This window comes from Dipodomys merriami, unplaced genomic scaffold, assembly GCF_024711535.1.
Source record: "Dipodomys merriami isolate MVZ:Mamm:240054 unplaced genomic scaffold, mDipMer1.0.p SCAF_268, whole genome shotgun sequence".
In the NCBI taxonomy this organism is placed as follows: domain Eukaryota; kingdom Metazoa; phylum Chordata; class Mammalia; order Rodentia; family Heteromyidae; genus Dipodomys; species Dipodomys merriami.
The window spans coordinates 1205250-1220936 of record NW_027204137.1 but is presented as its reverse complement, the minus strand read 5'-3'; the positions used below and the strand labels follow the sequence as shown (position 1 = coordinate 1220936).

Below are 15687 nucleotides of genomic sequence, written 5' to 3'. Positions count from 1 at the left end.
TTTCATTTGCTCCTATATATAATACTTTGAATTCTACATTTTTATATAATGTATAGTTTCATTAATAAATGTGTCCATTCAGATTGCATTCCATATAGAAGAAGTTTAAGATTCCTTTTTTTCCTAGGTCCTTATATTATTTTATTTCTTTGGGATAACATGACAATGTTATCTAATTTCAAGTTTTGTAAAGATTATGCTATGTAAAGGCCTTTCTAAGGTGAAGATTTAATACACTGATGTCAAACTAACCTTTAATTCTATGAATTGCATGTATTGTTACACTTGTATTTTTGTAATCAACTTTTTAATAACTGTTTTTATATTTCTTGCATCAGAAGAATGAAAAATATGGAATACTTCACAAATTTTCATATCATCCTTGTGCAAGTGCCATGTTAATCTCTGTGGTATTGTAATTTGGGTAGACCTGCTGCTGAAGCATGTAGTACCCTCTAAATTTAAGTACTTAATGATGCAATCTTTATACAGGCATATATCCATGGTTGCCTATTTGTAACAAGGAACCCTTATTGTTCCTTAAAATGCGATTGATCTTGTTTCTCTAAAATTCTGTGTATAGTGGAAAAGCTTATATCATTTGGTCGATTGCTCATATTTACAATTTTTTTGTCAATGACTATTTTGTCGTTTTCATTTTAAATTTGATCATACTTTGAAGCCTTTAAAGCTAAGACCAAAGGTGATGGCTTTTCAAGTACTTATTTATCAACTGAGTTAGCTTTGTAGAGCTAATGGGTTCAAAGTAAGCCTTGCTTGAGAGCTACTTCTAAACTTCCGCAGCTTAAAATTTCCCAAATGAGGTCTTGCTGGGACAAATGTCTACCTGAACCTTTACCCTTCTTCCTTGTAGGAACAGACCAACCAGAATATCTTACCCTGACAGCATAGATTGTCTTACTGGAACAAAACTAATCTTAGTTACAAGGGATCATAGAGAGATTAACAGTTCAGACCAAATTGTTCAGAATGGAAGGTATTTTATCAAAATATAATTGTTTATTATACCTATCATTTCAAAAGTAGCTAAAGCCAAGAAGGTGAAAAAATTTTCATACTGTCCTGGCCTGTCTATCATCCAACCAAGCAGGAACTTACACTACTGACTCTCTATCACCAAATATTTCCATAGCTCCTGGAAAAGTCCATATGTTTCTCCTCGATATTAGGCCTTAAATTGGTAATGTTTTAATCACAGTGTTTCCTCTTGCCTCTAGGCTGTAAATCTACAAATGGTAAAGCTTGAAGTCTAACTCTACCAAACACTGAGGTAGAGATAATGGAATAATACTTTAAAACAGAGTTGCCTTTGATTCCCTAACCACAACACAACAATGCAAAACAATTTTTATATTATATATACTTATATATTTTATATTTATAAATATAAAATATGTGCTGATTTTAAATTTCACACAGTGAATCTTACTAGAATTGATAATTTGACAAATATATTGACATTTATTCCAATAAATAGAATGGAATATAAATAATTAGATTTAGGATATATATTAGAATATAAAAAGTATTAATGCAATATCTTCGGTATAAACTTGTGATACGTTCTAAGTGTTCGTGATCTTCTGAATTCACATGGTAAAATAACAGTATTGTTTTCTGCTAATCTATAACGGATTTTACTCTGATACTCTGTTTATTGTTTTAACTCGCTGGTCCCAAAGTGTTTTTCTCCATATTTCTGAAACGTTCTTACTGATTATACCCAAATTTTGCTGATATGATGTCTAAAAGCTATTATTCTTTTGAAGGACCCACGGATCCGAGGATACCAGTTCCCAGTTATCTGTATCATCAGAAAACAAGGGCAAGACTTCTCACATAGGCCCATGCAACATGCCAACAGAAAATAATTGAAGACATCTCAATTTCTCATTTCCTATAATATTTCAGGACCCCAATTCCTTACAAGAAGTAGCAGAATTTAATTGTGAAATGGAAGGCAAGTTAAAATGAAAGATGAGACCACAAAATCAGAGAGAAAGTACTGTAATTCAAACTTTCAATTTACAGATGACCAGCCCATATGAGTGAACAAAATTACAAATGAACAAGATTATTTTTAATACCCCTCTCCTAATGATTAATGAAAGATTTCAGTGCAGCCAAAAAATAGTTTCTGTAATGTTAGATCCATAAGTGGCCTACCAAACTAGGAATACTTGATTTAGAGGTCAAATATAATTTAGAAAAACATTAATTGATAATATCCTTAGTGCTTCAAAACACTGGTACTTCAGTAAAACTAGGTTCTGTAGTATAAAAAAATGTTGTCATTCTCAAACCAAAGATAACCTATATTTAATCTCCTGAAAGTATATTCATTTTCAAATAAACTATTTAAAATCACATTTGCCAAAATAACACTTTACAAGTAGATGATAGTGACATTACAAGGTTTTCAAGTGTAGGGAGCTAGTTACAATAGAGTTGATTTACGTACCCAGCACCAATAGCAAACAAGTTCAACCATTCATCAAAATGTAGAAATAGTACTCCCCACCATTTGTGTTGTTCAGTAGGTGCCTTCCAGAAATGTGTTAAATAGATCAGCCTCCCATATTTCAAACCCAAATATTAGCTAATAAAGTAAATTTTTATCACATAAGAAAGTACATTTTAAAAAGTGACTAATAGTTGCCTTATCATGTGTTGTTTTATATTTTCCCTATCTGTCTAACATAGTAAGAAATATGACTTTAAGTTTTGAATATGGGTACTGATGAGAGATGTGACAAAAATAAAATCTGTCTTTTATTTCTGTCATATTCCTCTAAGTAGTAAATTTTAGTTTTCTTCTTTTTCCAAAACTTATAGGTAGTAGAAGAAATTATCCTATGTAAAATAAAATAATCATACACCATTGTACAAAGCCATTTATAATAACTGGTAGTTAGAAATAAATTCTAAGCCATTTTTAAATTTTCTTGTTGACTAAAGATTAATCTTCCAAATGAACGCGAATAAAATCATGTCTAAGTGCTTCACATCTCCAGTCTGCAAATTGCTATTGCAGATGAATGAATTATGGAAATATAAGCTGACATCAGTTCAAGTATATGTGGGAGTGAAACTCCATGGAATGTATATAAACTTTTCAAAGTATTAACAGGCACTTTAACAGAATGACTATCAGGAAATTGAAACCAGAGAGGAACAATAGTAAAAAAATTGAATGAATGAAAAATGGAACAAGGGGCAAGTACAACTAGTATACTCAATGTACATATGTAATGAAGGAAGTGCTAAACCTGAACTCAATCTTGGAGAAAGAGTTGGTTGACATTGATAGAAGGAGTGATTCTGATCTAGGAGCATTAGACAATTTGATGGACATATTTAATTGTAAAACACTTGCACAACCTTTGAAATTCAGTTAAAAAAAAACAAACAAAAACACACAAAAATGACAACCAAACAGCAATCTCTAGAGAGTATGAATATGACCTCTCAAAATTTTAAGCAGTTAATGAAGGGCAATCTTTGGAAAAGCAAACAAACTGTTCAAAGAGGGCAGTTTGGGGTAGGGAAGGATTTTGACTAGATTTAAAAAGATTGTCTAAGGTTATAAATCACCTATATCTTCTGCAAATATTTTCTTCTGCGAGTGCTCTTTGTCTGAACTGGATACTCCAGTCCTGAGTCACACTTGATAGCTTGTGAAGACAGAATGGAAGAAACAAGATCAAGAACTTATTCCTCCACTGGAGAGAAAACAGAACTCTCTGTTTTCTCTCAATCTCCTCACTACTCCATTTTCATACTTTTAATAACGTCAAGTGATTTTGAATTATATCTTTCCTTCTTTGTTCTCACAAAGTAATTGTTCAAAATAATTCATTAAATATTATTTGCCACTATTTTCTATCATGCTGTTTACTTATTCAAGCGAGTCCATTAAACTTCCCCTTTTCATTTGGTTGCCACGAAAATCCAACAACTATGTTAATGAGGACCAACGCTAATACAAAACTTTGTCTCCAAAAATCCAGTCAAAGAACCTATAATAACAAATATTTAGCTATAATTTTTTTCTTTTTCCTTTTACCTTGAAATCTTCTTGTGTCTAAAGTGCCGACAAAAATAAATATTCCAACACATTTTGGTTCAATCACTTGTAACCTCAAAGATATTTTGCTAACAAGATGCTTGGAAACCTAAGAATACTCCACTTTTATCTTCTCTCATAAAACTTTTATCTTCTCTCTTAAGAATCTCCTTAGATACAATATCAGGAACAATGAAGTTATTCTTTGCAAAATTATTTCAATAGGTTATTTTCCTCTTGGTCTTGTATTTGCTCAACAAGATGTATGGAGAAGAAGAGAGTTAAATCACCAATTCCTTGGATGATATTGTCTGTTACAAAGGACAATACTTCTATGTCCTACTTCTATGTCCTCTTCTTAGCTCTTGCCTGATTTCCAATTAATCACAGGTTCCTGGCTTCAATTCTAGTGAAGCTGAAGCACTATAATGCGTCCCCAATGCTACATCTTCATGGTTTCACTTTGAAAACTCTTTTATTTGGAGGTGGAATTTATTTTCATGTCTTCATTCAATTTGTTCTGCATTATACTCAGCCAAATAAGCTCAGTAAAATCACGTTAGGTAGCAAAAACATTAACACAATCTATATCACTATATAAAAAAGTTTTGGCCCCCTCCACTGCTGAAACCAAAACGCTTAGCTAGGGCTTCTAATAACGTGATTTCTTACCTTTTCTATTTGCTCAATTCTTTTCTGATCCCCAAACTTTTTGGCTTATGTAATAAAAGAAGTATTCACTATCTCATGTTAATAAGGATATTATATTTTTGAGCTACTTAGAAATGTGAAATCATTGAAGTATCCAATCAGATTTTTTTCTGTGTTTCAGTGCTTCACATGCAGACATTGTGGAAAGTATTAAAACAGAGAAGTGTAAACTCAATACGTTCTTTCATTGTGGAGGACACTTTCTCCCTAAATATTTTGACCCAAATAATCTTTTTAAGAGTTACTGTTTAGTAATTAAAGGTCAATTCACAAATTTTGATGTCTTATTTTTTTAAAAAAAACTTTGAATTTAAATTCCACTACAACCTTGTTTCACACAGTAAGTGTATATTTCCTGGGTAAAGACAATTCTCATGGGAACTACAGGATTTACAGCAAGGTTTGTGAGGTTTGTTTGTTTACTGTGAAAATGAGCCACCTTACCCACATTGCTCCCTCTCAGCTAAGTCTCCATGGATTTCTTTGCATGAAAGCCTATTTTTCCAGGCAATTTTAAAATTTCTTAATAGGCTAAGTTAAAAGTTAGAAAAATTAAAATTTACCTGTCTTAATTTTAAAACACTTTTGAAATTCTTTTATCAGAATCGCAAATTTACAAATCCTAATTCCACGTTTACCATCAAAAACAGTTAACATGTAGTATCCATCAAACCATTATTTTCCAGTGGCTTTGTTATGCATATATATGAACATATAAGCTGATGCTGAGCAAAATGAACTCCAAGATATGGAAAGAGATATTTATTTGCAGTTGTTGTTTTTAATGTACTATGTGATTTCTATTTTCCTTGGGTTTTTCCCCTATGGTATAACTCCTACTGTGTTTGATTTTGGTACATTTTGTGTATACATTTACCTTAATTAGGGAAGGGAAGAGAAACAACAAAATGGCAAGATAAAGGACAAAAAGCAAACCAATGCATTAGAAATACTCAGAAGACAATATGTTGGAAATGTACATTACAACTTGTGAGGGGTTTGGGTGTGAAGGAAAAATATGAGAAAAAATGAGAGAGGGCATAACAAGTTTGAAAAGTTATGCATTCACTGCCTTACAATTGCTAACCCACTGCACATCACTTTCACATTAAAATTAAATTTAAAAAATAAGCTGTATGAAATAAAATTTCATTATATTGGTATAGTAAATATTATTCTTTATGTAGTAACTTTTTAAAAATTCAGTACTATTTGGCATATAATTTGAATTAATTACCCCTTCTTTATCAGAGGGCCATCAACTTGAATGTTAACCAACTAGATAATTTTTTCACAATATACTTGCCAATATTTTCAAAAAAGAATAAATTAGTACTTTCTCATACTAAAACCGAAAACCATTTAATTCTATAGAAACCCATAACTTTTAAAAGTAAATTAGTTGTTAAGAGGACAAAATATGTGTGTTCTTCAAAATTCCTATGACTAATAACTACTCACTTTCAAATTCTCAACATTCCATACCTGAGAGATTCAAAATAGTACCTGTTTGCATGTTATGTAATTCTGCAATAGATGCATTTTCCAATGGGGTGTTACAGATTGAGAAGTGAACAGAAAAATAGCCACATTCTGGTATAGGATAAAACTATAAAGCATCGGTTATAATTAATTCTTCAAGAGTAAGCAATTTATCAGATTAAGCTATTATTTCTATGACCATCAATCCCAAAATTTATGGCATAAAGTCATCCTAGACCAACAGTTTCCAACTTGTAGGGTGAACCTCAAAATTCCCTTAATTCACATCACAAATAGCTTATCTTTATTGGGGAAAATATTACACCTTGCTAATGTGATGCCCTCCGTGTTCTGGAAAGAACACCACAACATACTGGGTTGCATCATTTTTCCTCCACTGGTATTCTTGCAAATATTATTTATATTTATACTTTTTTACTATCATAGATATTCAGGATGCTAAGATTGGAAGATTACAGTTCAAAGCCCACCCAGGCAGGAAGGATCCCTAGATTCTTATCTCCAATAAACTTCTCAGCAAAAGCCAGACACAAGTGGTACTGAGGTTGAAGTGGTAAGGCACAAGCCTTGAGCTTAACAGGCTCAGAGACAGTGTCCAGGTCCAGAGTTCAAGCCCTATGACAAAGCAATAAAACAAAAAAAAAAATAAAAACAAACCCAAATCCTAGCATTTTTCTCACTGTATACAGAGGCACGTAATTAAGGAAATTGCTTCCTGTGTTACATACAGGTAGAAGAAAAATGATGTCACACAATTATTCTCTTCATACTATGTTATATTAAAGCCTCAAAAATTGCTTTTTCTAAATTTATAAATTAATATCATCAATTTCTTGGCAACTCGGTCTAAATTATTCACATTATCATTTTCTACAGGAACAGTTAGAATTATTTATTAACTGACTTCTCCTTACAACTCACTTGAAACAATATGCTAGGTAAATAGAATGAAAGAAACATCTGTAAATTTGTCAATTAAACCCTCTACCTAAAAAGAATTTTGTAGTATCCTATAGAATATGAAATTACAAACGAAACCAAAATATTTTTTGAAGTCTAAACTCCAATTTAGCAAGATCTATAAAGACCTACATTAGGTGATCTTTGCTATTGCTCCAGGCTTAAGCTTTTGTAATCCTTCATCCTTTCCTTGGAATCTAACAGAATGATGATTACTTACTTTTGCAAATTTTGGATGGGAATCATGAACCAATTTGCATCTAGGAATGTTCTGTAATGAAGAGCGTATTTAAAACACAACTGAGGAGGGACCGGGAAGGTGGCTTAGTGGTAGAGCACTTACCTCGAATGCATGAGGCCCTGGGTTCAATTCCTCAGCACAACATAAGCAAAAAGAAAAAATGCTGGATGTGGCGCTGTTGCTCAAGTGGTAGAGAGCTAGACTTGAGCTGAAGAGATGAGGCACAGTGCCCAGGCCCAGAGTTCAGGCCCCACAACCGGAACCAAAAAAAAAAAAAAATTTAAAAAAGAGTTAAAAAAATAAAAAAATAAAATAAAACACAATTGGGGATTCTATACCAGTTGTATTTCAATAGAAAACTTGGCTTTTCAAAACATAATGAAAAAATTAGTCCAAATTTCCAACTGTGTATTCCATTCTTGTTTGGTTTGTTTTATTAAGACAAAATTATACTACCTGGTCCAGGGAAGGTATCAGTAGTAATTCCAGTCTCTAATCTCCTGTCAGTTTGAGTGCTAGAATTCAAGGCTTGTATCACATTGCCCCACCATAGTTTCTTGGTTTATTTATTTATCTGTTTGTTTATTTATTTTTGGGTCCGGTAATGGGGCCTGAAATTTGGGCCTTGATGCTGTCCCTCAGCTCTTCAGCTCAAGGCTTGTGCTCTACCACTTGAGCCACAGAGCCACTTTCGGCTTTTTTCTTTTTGCTTATGTGGTGCTGAGGAATCAAACCCAGGGCTTCATGCATGCGAGGCAAGCACTCTACCACTGAGCCACCTTCCCAGCCCCTTCTTGGTTTATTTAATCTAGATACAGACTATCAATTCTGAACTTCACCAGTGATATTATCCACTAGACTTTTCAGACTGTTCATGCACTATTTTCAAAGATGTTCTAACATTTGACACAGGGTATGAACATTTTCAAATGCACCTGCCGGGTCTCTGATTCATTCCTCCATGGATCCTATCCCTTTAATATTGATTACTTGACTCTCTTACTATCTCTGGTCCCTACTTATGTAATATTCTCAAACTTTTTTGAAGAAAGTTCACTTTAGGATTTTCTAATTTTAAAAATTATCACTTGATTCTAGTCTCACTCAGGACATATTTTCTATTGTTTTCTAACTTTTCTACGTATTCTGAGAGTTGCTTCATTTGTGTATATGTGTGTGCACATATAAGTGCCTCTGTGTGTATGTGTATGTTTATATGTATGTATGCAAAAGCCTCAAGCTCTTATTCATCATTCTTGCTCATGACTGTTATTCCATCACCTGAGCCATTCTTCCAATCTAGCTTTTGGCTGGTTAATTATAGATAGTGTCTCAAACACTGTTCTGCCCAGGCTGGATGCAATCTGAACTTCCCAGACTCCTTTACATACTTAGGTTTCATTTATCCAGTAGAAACAACTTTTAAACTACAAACATTTTTGTGAGTGTAAAGTCTAAGCTGTAGCCCAGATTTTTAACTCAAGAATTCATATAAAGATAGATGAATATACACAATACATATGCTGAATGTACACTGTTAGAAATGTGATCCTAAGCTGGGTGGTGGTGAGATCTGAGTATTGGGGTTCAAATCCAGCCCAGGTAGGAAAGTCCAGGAGACTCTTTTCTCCAATTTACTGCAAGAAAACTGGAAGCCTCACTGTGGCTAAAGTGGTAGAGCATTAGCCTTGAGCGGAATAGCAGAGGGACAGTGCCCAGGCCCAGAATTCAAGTGCCAAGACCACCACCAACAAAAAATATATAAGTAAAGGAAAGAAAAAAATGTGATCTTATCCACCAGTTGATGGCTAGTATAATCCCTACTCTCTCAAGATGGAATTTTTTCCTTATTAAATCCAGGCTCTTATATCTGACTTGCATTGGAAACAGAATTATTCTTCCATTCTAATTTCTACAAAGTTGTGTCATTAGCAAGCGTGATTAGGAAGGGAGTGGCCTCATACTTCGTGTTCCACGTAGGAGTAATGCTTTCTCTATATCACTTTCATAAATCTACATACTGGACTTGGCTTTATTGTTTCAATGTGGTCTTATTTGTAGAGTCTTCTATAGTGTATTGAACCCTTATACTTAAACACAGAATTTCTCTTTCTCTTATTATTGCTATAGTTAACACGAGTTAACAAATTCATGTACACTTGGGAAATAATGTGCAGCACATATACTCACAAAAAAATGATCTAGGAACCTTCTTCCTCTTTAAAATTCGCCTCAATTTACAGAGAATTTACAAAGTTTGAATTCAATATACTCATGCATAATGTATTTATAAAAAATATAAATTTTATATTTTCTCTTTACTAAGTTGTCTCTGAAATACGTGTTACATCAGGTCCAAATGTGTTCTTGTGTTATTTCGGTGAAGCCAGAAATCATTCATTATACCTCAAGCAGCACCATAGATTGTTCCTGGAAGTAACTGTTACTGGATATGGAAACTGATCCCAGTAGAGGAATGGAACATAGAGGATTGACAAAGTTCAAGTTAAATTGTGATTTCCTTTTTACTGTAAAAGAAGAGAATCCGAAGGCTTGAAGGAAACTCTGTCCCTGACTTTTTCTAGTGTGTTTTTACTTATATATAATTTTTCTGTAAACTTGTAGTTGAGAGTATTACAAAAAGATAAAATGTGCCATTTTATGGCCAGCATAGAACAAAAAGAAATAACGTTGTTTTAAATATGTTCTTCTGCTGGGGCTGGGAAGTTGGCTCTGTGGTAGAGCACTTGCCTTGCATGCCTGAGGCCCTGGGTTAGGTTCCTCAGCACCACATAAGCAAAAATAAGCCAGAAGTGGTGCTGTGGCTCAAGTGGTAGAGCGCTAGCCTTGAGTTGAAGAGCTGAGGTAAAGCGCCCAGGCCCAGAGTTCAGGCCCAAGACTGGACCCCCCAAAAAATTCTACTGCTATAGTGTTTTTTGCATGGATATTTCACCCCTGAGATGATTCTTTTGTTGCAGAAGTCAGTTATGAATTACTTTAGTTTGGTCCTGAGTTCTCCAAGGCAGTAAGGATTCCAAAAAAGCATCCAGTGTATATGATCAGCAAAAGGAGCCACTTCTTAGACCAATACTCCTTTAAGGAGGGTCCCAATGAAATATCTGGTTTTTTGTTTGTTTTTGTGTTTAGCTTGTGTTGGTTCTGGGGCTTGAACCTAGAGGCTGAACCCTGTCCCTGAACAGTTTTCTTTCCTGCTCACCTACCCCCAAAGCTAGTACTCTACTGCTTGAACCAAAATTCCACTTTTGGCTTTTTTGCTGTGTAATTACAAATAAGAGTTTGACAGAATCTCCTACCTGGTTTGGCTTTAAACTAAGATAGTAAGAAAGCCAAGTGACATCAACTGTATAGACTTCTCTTTTCAAATGAGAAATATTAGATGAAGTTTATTGTAAAGCTAATATTTTACAATTTTTTTCTTTATTATTGTGAGCATACCGTACAGAGGAGTTACAATTACATGGGCAAGATAACGAGTACATTTCTTATCAATCATTGTTGCCTCCTCTTTGTTTCTCCTTCCCATCCCTTCCCATATTCCCCCCTCCCCATACCCGATCCTCCCGCCCACCAACGTTGTAAAGTTCGTTTTTCAACATAACGATTTGTACATCTCATTGTTGAAATGGGTCCACCTGTATCCCTAGTTAAATGATTTGTTTTTAGAGCATATGTCCAGAAAAGAATCCATAACATAACTCAGCAAAAGTAGGTGCACTGAATCATTTTGGAATTTTTTTGTTTGGGAAGATTATTGAACTTGTCATTCCTTTTGGGGAAACTTAAAGTTATATTTCACCTTTTTTGTTGGTTGTGGGGCTTGAACTCGGATCCTGGGTGCTAAGCTAGAGCACCACCTCCGGGTTTCTGGTGGTTAATTGAAGGTTAGGGTCTCGTGGACTTTCCTGACCAGGCTGGCTTTGAACCACAATCTTCTGGTCTCAACCTCCTGAGTAGCTAGGATTACAGGAGTAAACCAACTCCTGCTCATATTTGCATTTATGTGTACTGAATGACACTGTGTAGACAAAGAATGGAAATTTTAACCAAATGATATTGCAGCATTTCAGAAAAATTGAAGTAGCAATAAATATGTCCTCTTTTCCATTTTGTTACGTTAATGACTGATGATTTTTGGGACCCTTTCATTAGCATCCTCTGCCATCTGTATAGGTGTATTTAGTATCAGGAAATGTTCATAGAGAAATATAGAAAGAATAAGATTTTTAGAAAGCAAAGGAGATAAGGTATGAAAGAATAGCATAGAAGGAGATACATTTATCACACAGAGATTAAGAGCTAGCCTAAGAGATTTAGAATGCTAAAGGCAATGAGGAACAGCCTAGCTGACAACTAGTTCTACAATAACCAAAAATGGTTCTCAAGAACAGTTTCTGGTATACCTTAATTACTATCATTTATTCCTTCTATCTGGAGTTATATACTCCTTATTTTCTTTCACAACTATTAATTAGCCTCTGCATTTTTGGTGCCATAATTGACCAAAAAGATTTCAAAATCACACATAGCCTACCATTCTCTTTGTGATTAGCAGTGACGACACAAATCCAGGAATGGTTGAATTTCCAGAATTAAACGTTACCTGACATCTAAGCACATCCCTGGCATTAATTGCTGTGACTTAAGGAACAAGACTTTTTTCAACACAGTATCCTAATATAAGTAAAGTACATGAATTAGGAACTGTTGTCAGGTGTCAGTATGGAAGGAGCAATTATATATTCCAAGTGTGGGTTATTTATTTTGCATTTACTAACTGAATGTTTTTGTTTTGTTTTGATTTGATTTGTTTTTGTTCTTTTTGCCAGTCGAGGGGCATAAACTCAGGGGTAGGGAATATTCCTTAGCTTTTTTTTTCTTGCTCAATGCTAGCTCTCTATCATTTGAGGCACAACACCACTTCCAGTGGTTTTGTGTGTGTGTGTGTGTAACTAAGGAATTGAACCCAGGGTTTCATGGATGCTAGGAAATCACCGTACCATGAAGCCACATTAACAGATCCCTAAATAACTTTCTTAAGATTGCATTACATTTTCATTCTGTAACTACGTATCATAATTTTGGCCAGGTGCTAGAAAATGATGTAGAAAGCAATACAATACAATAAGTCTAGTAAGGCTGGATGGACAATGAATAACTGTTACGGTCTAGCCAGATAACAGAAGGGCTTATCTCATGGAGCTGTTTCAACAAGCTGAGGCGACAGCTCCTGACCCACAGCCAACCTCCAGAATGAGAGGACCAACCTTGGGTTCCAGCCACATGGGGATGCTGGGCCCCCTCCTCCAGCACCCATGTGACCAGTTCTTGTGAAAGAGAGAGAGAGAGAAAAAGTCAGAATTACAATTAAGTCTGGTGCCAGTGGCTCAGAATTCTAATCCTAACTACACAGGAACCTGAGATATGAGGATCATGGTTCATAACCAGCCCAGGCAGGAACGTCTGTGAGAATCTTATCTCCAAAGAACCACCAGAAAATCAAAAGTAGTGTTGTGGGTTCAAGTGGTAGAACACTAGCCTTTTGCTGAGGCTTTTGGGAACATCGCCCATGCCTAGAGTTCTAGCTCCACGACTGACAAGAAGTGGACTTCCTACCACAAGAAGCAGACTGAATAGCACCCATTGTCCTACGGAGCATGGTAGCAAAGTCAGGCAGAGCTTCCTTTGAAGTTGAAGTCATAAGTAGGTCACCTGGCTTCTCTCTGCCTTGGAATCTCCAGCTGCAAAACTCAACACAGTGAAGGATCCGCTTCCTCATGGGGATAGGGTAATGATGAGAGAGAGCCATGTTTGTTTCATAATCCCACATCTGTTGCACAATTAATAACAGGCCCCGCCTGAGCCCTTTCTGGCTATCTTCCTGTCATTTCCTCACAGAATTGCCGAGAACCTTATCTGAAGACTACTCCCTCTGTTCCTAGCCATGCTCCAGAGATCCCTCTGTATAAATCCCTTGTTTCCTCACAATTGTCCTGTGAGGAGAATGAGGTCTGATTGTCACGAACCTACCCAGAGCTTCACCTGTGGTCAAGAATCGTCTCCTGTGATTTTTCTGCCTGCTCAAACTGACTTAAGAAACCATTCAAGCCACAGGAAAATCAAACACAAGTAGACTAGAGTCTCCAACAAGAGACAGGTTAAGAACACAAGGAAGATACAGGATCTTCCCATCCCCCACAAAAAAATCAAAGAACTCTTTTTTTGTACCTTTTATAATTTTTTTCTAAAAGTTGTTTTTTAATTTTTAATTTTTTACTTTAATTTTTTTCTTCCTCTCATAATTTTTATTTTAGGGGTATATGTGTGGGTACTTATTTATCTCTTTTCAGAAACATTGAAGTAATACCTTGCATTCTCTCAGGCCACAAGGGTAAAAAATTAAAACTCAACAGGAAAAGCCACCAGAGAAAATCCTGTAACACACTGGAACAACACACTGCTGAATCACGAGTGGGTCATGGAAAAGATTAGAAAAGAAATTCAAATGTTGATGAACACACAAATTACCAGCTCCTTTGGGACACAGCAAAGGCAGTACTCACAGGAAAGTTTACAGCTCTGAGTTCATACATCAACAAATTGGAGAAATCTGAAACCAACCATTTAATGAGACATCTGAGTCTCCTTGAAAAAGAGCAGCAAGATGATCCGCAATCCAGTAGATGGTAAGAAATAATTAAAATTAAATCATAATTAAATGAATTAGAATCCAAAAAAATCATAGAAAGAATCAACAAAACAAAGATTTGTTACTTCCAAAATATTAACAAAATTGACAGACTCTTAGCAAATCTTATAAGAAAAAGAAAAGAACACACCCAAATAAATAAACTCAGAGATGAGAATGGAAACATCACCACAGAAACAACCAAGATTCAGAACATTATAAGGGAATACTTCTCAAAACTTTATGCTAATAAGTTTGAGAAGTTGGCAAAAATGGACCTTTTCCTAGCAAATATTGACATGCCAAAACTAAACCAAGCTGAGTTATACCATCTTAACAGGCCCATATCAAGCATTGAAATAGAAACATCAATAACACACCTCCCATCTAAGAAAAGCCCAGGACCAGATGGTTTTACAGCATAATTCTATAAGCCCTTAAAAACACAGCTCACACCAATACTCCTCCAAATCTTCAATGAAATTGAAAGAGAAAGTTCACTACTGAACTCATTCTATGAAGCCTTAATAACCCTCATGCCCAAACCAGGCAGGGACACATCACAGAAAAATAACTATAGACCCATTTATTTGATGAACATTGATGCAAAACTTCTCAACAAAATGTTGGCCAATCAAATTCAACAATTCATCCAAAAAATTCTACACCATGATCAAACAGGATTCATTTCAGGGATGCAAAGCTGGGTCAATATACGCAAATCAATTAATATAATTCATCACATCAACAGGAGCAAAGATAAGAAACACCTGGTTATCTCAATAGATGCAGAAAAAGCATTTGACAAGATCCAATGCCCCTTTATGATGATGGTTCTGGAAAAATTAGGAATCCATGGAACTTTGCTCAATACAATAAAGACTATATATGACAAACCTACAGCCAGCATTATACTTAATGGTGAAAAAGTAAAGCCATTTCCTCTTAACTCAGGAACGAGACAAGAAGGTCCACTCTCTCCACTTCTCTTCAATTTAGTATTAGAATGCCTAGCTACAGGAATAAGACAAGATGCAAACGTAAAGGGGATCCAAATAGGGAAAGAAGAAGTAAAACTCTACGTCTTTGCAGATGTCATGATCTTGTATTTAAGGAATCCAATAGACTCCACTCCCAAATTACTCAAGCTGATTCAAAACTTTGTCAAAGTAGTAGGGTATAAAATTAACCCCTCAAAATCAATGGATTTTCTATATACCAACAATGAGAAAAGTGTGGCTGAAATTAGGAAAGCATCTCCATTCGTAATAGCCCCACAAAAAATAAAATACCTAGGAAATAACTTAACCAAAGAAGTGAAGGAACTCTATGATGAAAATTTTAAAAACCTGAAAAAGGAAATCAAAAGAGATCTTAGAAAGTGCCAAAAACTCCCATGCTCATGGATTGGAAAGATCAACATCGTGAAAATTGCAATCCTTCACAAGGCTCTCTACAAATTCAGTGTGATACCTATCA

At 35.1% G+C, this 15687-nt stretch overlaps 1 pseudogene; it reads right to left on the bottom strand.

Moving 5' to 3' along the window:
- Nucleotides 1–345: 345 nt before the first annotated feature.
- On the bottom strand, nt 346–445 carry LOC138837255 (U6 spliceosomal RNA; annotated as a pseudogene).
- Between the last annotated feature and the right edge of the window lie 15242 nt (nt 446–15687).